Here is a 6,000-nt window from a genome sequence, read left to right as displayed (position 1 = left end):
TCTGCAAGGCAGAATTGGGGTCCTGGTAGTTGGGGGGAGGCTGGGTTGGTGGCACAAGATTATCCTTTTAAGCTCGGGTGCCTGAGCTGCATGAGGAGAATGGGATTCAGGTGCCTTGGAGGGAGGCTAGTGAAGCAACCTTATCTGGATCCATGATTGATATTGAAGTCCCTAAGTAGTCTTTGGGGGGGGAGGGGTATAGAAACACATGTTACTCAATTAGCATTTCTAACCATGGCTAACAATGTAAATTCATTTTCTTAAAGATGGAGTTAAGTCGTTTACATTTGGCAGCAACTTGCTAGGTATAAATATGGACTCATATAAACCTAAGCCAACCTATTATATTTAAAATTACTGCCAATAGGGTAAACAAGGTAAGGTAAATAAGGTCTTTAAGGAGGACAGAACACCCAGGCGACTCTTGCTGAACACCCCCACCCCACACCCCACCCACGCCCGGGCTCTAATTCCCTCTGGGCTCTGTGCACACAGATGCATAGCAGGAATTTCCTTTTGCTTCCTATGAAACCAGCCCCATCCCTACGCTGGTGCCATCTGGCTTCCAGATAGGACTGCAGCCTTCTGCTTGCTTGTTTTTCTCCTCCTTTGGTTAATGGCATCAGCCAAGATTATTTATGGCAATATATTTAAGGCCAAATTATTGTGTTCAAACATCAAAATAGTATCTTAGTCAGGCAGTAAAGCTGTAATGAAAAGCCAGTAAGATAATGCCAGAGTTTTAAAGATCTAAGATCAGGGCACAGATGCCCTCTTTGTTGTGCCTGTGAGGGTGCAGTGAGGACCAGCTGTTGGCAGGGATGGCTAGTCCCAATGGCTGTGTTGGCCATGTGAGCACCCAAAGACCCCACCCTCCTCCTGGTGCTTGGGCACAGTCATCTAAGCAGAATTCCTTGCAAATGAAACTAATCTGGTCCTGAGCCTCCTTAGGTGCTCAATCGGCGCTCACTTCATCTGCCTGGCATACCTTGTTTGAGACAGCAAAGAGTCTCCACAAAGAAAGGTCGAACACCTGGGGTCGCCAGGCCACACCTTTTCCGCCAGCTTGGCTCATTTAGCAAATTACACATCTAGGGCATGCAAGGACCTGTTCGTGGCCTGAAGGAGTTAAGGAAATGAACCATTTCCTTCCTATTCCAAGAGCAGAGTTTTAGGACGACCTGTTGAATAACTTCCTGTTCAGCAGTGGTAGACAAGCTGTCTAGAGATCACCATCGTATCATTTTCCTCCCGAAATGAAGCTGGTCAAAGGGCCTTTCAAAACGTGTGCTTGGCTTCAGGCAATCGTGATGTTTAGGTATCCATCCCAAAAGGGCTGCAAGTAAGGTGATAAAACTAAGAGATGGGAAACTGAAACCAGGACTTAGCTTTAAGCATCTAGACCAATGGTTCTCAATATGTGGGTCGCGACCCCTATGGGGGGGTGTCATACAACCCTTTCACAGGGGTCCCCTGATTCATAACAATAGCAAAAGTTATGAAGTAGCAACAAAAATAATTTTAGGGTTGGGGGGGGTCACCACAACATGAGGAACTGTATTAAAGGGCCGTGGTGTTAGGAAGGTTGAGAATCACCATCTAGACAGACATATATAATTTCTATCACATTGTCCACCATCATATACAATTCTGCAGGTTTATAAATACCTATAATAATTATTCTCAGATATTTTTCCAGAAAAACAACCAGAGGACCACATCTGGCATTAAAATGTTATGTCCAATTGTACACAGGTTTGCTATGAGACGGAATTGCCTTGACTGCACCTCAAAACAAGCCCCGCCCCCCAACCCACTCAAATCAATTGGAGCCAAATTCAAAAGACAGAATCTAGGCTGAAGAGAATTCCACCAGGAACATTCTCCAGCTCCCTTTGCCAGTGCTTAGTCACCCGGAGTGGTGCAAGTGGTTTATGTTTATGTGCTTGGCTGCTAACTAAGAGGCTGGGGACTAAATCCCACCGGAGGGAGGTGCTCTGGGAGAAGGATCTCAAGATCTACTTGTGAATAATCAGCCCCCTAAAACTCTACAGGGGACTTTTTGACTCTGAGACCCCTGGGCTTACACGAGACTCCAATGCCAACTGGGGTTGGCAGGACGCAATATTCCCCTTGGCCAAATGGTACCCCGTCACAGGCTGATCAACTAGCCCTCCTTCTGCACCAGGTTGAGCTCAGAGGAACATCGATGTTGGGATAACCTTTGAGTCGAAGAATGTTTAGTTATCGTGACAATTCAGATTTTAGTCTTTAATCATAGTTTGCTTCTAAACATATCTCTGAGTGATTGCTTCCCAAATATTTTTGGCCAGAGTGCTAACCCCTCTTTTCCTCATATTTTGGGGCTACCCAAATAATCCGACATTCGAGAAACGTATCGTCACATGCTAAAGACTCTAAGCCAACAGTTTGCCTATATTATTGAATGAGACAGGCTGGCGATAATATTTTCACTTTACCTGTGGGGAAAGAAGTTATATTTGCTGTTTTACAAAATAACTCTCCCAGGCTAGCTGGAACCAAAGCAAGAGCTCATCTCTCTGGGCCGCCTAGAGCTCCTCCTTCGTGGCGGCAGTGCACCATGACAGCCACAGTCTCTACACATGACCGTTTAATGTAAGCAATGTACGGCTCCCCATCGGGAGCAGGAATTACTTGCTGACAGTATATCATTTTTTCATTATACTTTGGAGAGTAATTATGGGTTGCTACATACATTTAGAAACCAGTCTATCTGCTTTTAAAAATGAAAGTCTTAAGACCAGGCAACATTTTATATATATATATATAAATCAGGATCAATAAAAATTAAAAATAACAAACAAAACCAAAACACGACATGTAAGACCTTTCCACGGGGTCAGTGCACTCAACATGTAAATGTATTGAAATGTGGAAACCATACACCTTTCATTACATTATTCTACAGCTGTCATTTATTTCATTTGGGTATAAAAGTAATTATTGTTCTGAGTATAATCATATACATTTCCTCTACCCTGCACCACTGCTCCAATTACAATCGGCTTCAATACAGAATAATCATGCCAAGATGGCAATTCCATTCCACTACAAGTAAAATTTAATAGTGTAATATATGGCTATACGTTCAATGGTGAAAATTATGTGTTTAACTACTTCAGGGATTTTATTCTGATTAAAGTTGAATATAAGGCATCTAAGTCAAAACCTTTGGTGGAAAATATTCACTACACAAGACGGTGGCCCGTGGTTTGTGTGGCGTCTGAAGCAGCACTGAATCTCCCTTCTAGCTTTGGTTGTCAGGCATCTGATAAGGCATCAGGTGTTTAATTCTAGAGGTAAGATGTTTGGAGTTGATTTCAACTTTGTTATATGGCTTTACATCATTCCTAAGGCAGTTTTATATACAGGGTTATGCTTTTGTCTAACTGGTGAAATATAGTGGACTAAGAGAACAGAGAATGTATTTAGGTGAAAGGTTACCTATCCAGTGTTAAACATCTCTAACCTACATAGACATTCCATCCAATCCAGCAATCCCTTTGCGGTGTATCTATCTTAAAGAATCATCACTTGTGAAGATATATGCACACCCTTGTTCCGGGCATCACTGCTCACAATAGCAAGAAGATAGAAACAACCTAATTGTCCACCCGTGGGAGAATGGATTAAACAAAACAAAAACGCTGGTACACAGTGGAATAGTATGCATTGCTAAAAAATACAGTGACCAAGCCATGAAGCACCTCGTGGCATAGATGGAGCTGGGGAACATCGCGCTGAGTGAAGTTAATACCCAAAGGACAAGTATTCGAGGAGACCGCTATGGTAAGTTAAGAAATAGATGCGAACCAAGAGGATGACATTGACAGCCAAGGGAAGGGATGCTGGAGACCTCCAAGGGCAAGCCGGCAAGGAAGGGAAGAGAGGGGATGGGGGTAACTTGGGTGTAGTGAATGACGGTAACCCACAAGAAGAAGAAGCGTTAACAAGGAAAGGGAGGAGGAGAAACTCTTGGGGGGTGTCCATTCGTAATAAACTGCTGAATACAAAGTTGCTTCTCCAAAACGTAACCCCCTTCTCATTTACAATAAACAAGCAAACAAATCACATCTAACCCAAGAATCTATATAAACTTGTAAGGTGACCAGATGTCCCGCTTTTGGCGGGACAGTCCCGATTTTTAACAATTTGTTCCGTGTCCCGCGGTGTTTTAAAAAAGTCCCGATTTTTGGAAAGAATGCAGGACAAGCTAGGGTATACGGTTTTTGGCTGCCATGTGGCTATTTTGCCAGGATATGAGTTTTATCAACAGCGTCCCACTTTACCAATGTTAAAATCTGGTCACCTTAACATCAAGAGTAACTAGCTTCCATGACTGGGCATCTTGGTGTGCCTTCATGGACCTGCAACGGGTGGTGAGGCTGGAGAAGAACAAGCAGGAAAGTTGCCACGGACTGCCGGAAGCACAAGCAGACCCGTCCTGAAGGACGTGCAGCCCGAGGGCTCCGAAGAGGCAAGGATCGCGAGACTTCATTTCACAGACTCTGGACATGTTGTCAGGCGAGGCCAGTTCCTCGAGAAGGGCATCGTGCTGGGCAGAGTGAGGGGCAGCGACAAAGAGGCATGCTCTCAAGGGGATGGTGCAACACTGGGCTCAGGAATAAGGACAATAGTGAGCGTGGCCGCGCAGGAGCAGGCCACAGTGTTTTATTCTGCTGTGTGTCAAGTCACTTAGAACTGACTTCATGGCGCCTGACAACAAGTGGAGGGTCTCCTTTGCACCATGAGGAATGGGTCTCAAGCCAGGTACCAACAAGAGACAGATCGAAAGTTCTGCACCTTCTTAAGCTCACTTCTAGGCTGCCCTGTGACCGTTCGCCACTGCCTTTCTTCCAAAGCCCGGTCACAGCTGCTCTTTCTTAGAAGTTGGACAGGCTGCTGAGGTCGCTTGTAATCCAGAAATAATATATGTTAATAATATATAATAACAATAAATATAATAATATATTGCTTATTGTCCTTTTAACTAAGGAAAGTGTTATGAACGCACAGCCCATTTTTCTGTGTAACCAAGCAACTGAAATAATCTCCTCCCCCAAACCCCCACAAAGGACTTCTGTTCATTGTATAAATCTCTGTTCTGGATTTCTTTCCCAATCTCTTGCTTAGAGAGTGATTCAGGAACATAATTTGTGTTCCGGCAAACCACATCAGATTTAGATTCCAGCAGGATGAGCCAGAAATTTCTTATTGCCTTTACATATACAGATCACAAGGTACATTTGTAAGTCAGTCACATTTAAACTATCCCTTGAATTTAGAGACTGTTTTTATAACCTATCTGGTATACTATACTGGGTCCTCTTGGAGGGTGGGTAACACCTCTTAGACCCCAATGCAGGGCAAGGGGCTAATACTGAAACGAACGGGTCCAGACATCTTCCACCAAAGAAATCTTTTGGTCCAAGATGAAGTTCATCAATAAGCTATTTCCATGATTTCCAAAATGATGCAGCAGACATGCCTGGAAGTGTTTTCCAATGGAATCCACGTTCGGCATTCATCCATCACCAAGCAAGCAACCACCCAACCAACTCCCCAAGCAAGCAACCACCCGACCCCTTTGTTTCTCTTCCTCGTTTCTTCTTCGGAAGCATCTGGCAAATCGGTGGCCAAGAGTCTTAAGAAGCGTCATTGCCTTGATACAACAGGAGAGCTCGAGGGCCAAGATCAAGTGAAGCAAAGACCCGGGTCTCCATCCCAGCAAACAAACAAACACACCAAAATGGGAGGAAGAACAGCCAATAAGCTTCCCTGTCCTTCAGACGTAGTTTCCCACTCTGCTTCCCTGTGAGCGGCGCCATGGCAAAGCTGGGCGATAAAGAGGGGGAGAAGCTGCCCCGACTGTCACACAACAGCTCTGCTGCCCAATCAGAGCAGCCCGGGCCTTCTCAGCTCAGCTAGAGAAAAGAGAAGCGTCATTTAGAGAAGAGG

At 44.5% G+C, this 6,000-nt stretch overlaps 1 protein-coding gene across 1 annotated transcript in view; it reads right to left on the bottom strand.

Moving 5' to 3' along the window:
* ADAMTSL1 (ADAMTS like 1) overlaps positions 1 to 6,000 on the bottom strand; it is a 355,504-nt gene that overhangs the window by 180,037 nt on the left and 169,467 nt on the right. The gene's annotated exons all lie outside the window — the stretch shown is intronic.

The sequence above is a fragment of the Echinops telfairi genome, unplaced genomic scaffold, assembly GCF_000313985.2.
Source record: "Echinops telfairi isolate 266 unplaced genomic scaffold, ASM31398v2 ScPeMD7_25;HRSCAF=90, whole genome shotgun sequence".
Taxonomy (NCBI): Eukaryota; Metazoa; Chordata; class Mammalia; order Afrosoricida; family Tenrecidae; genus Echinops; species Echinops telfairi.
Note: the sequence above shows the minus strand (reverse complement) of the source record. Positions and strands in the feature narration are given on the sequence as shown.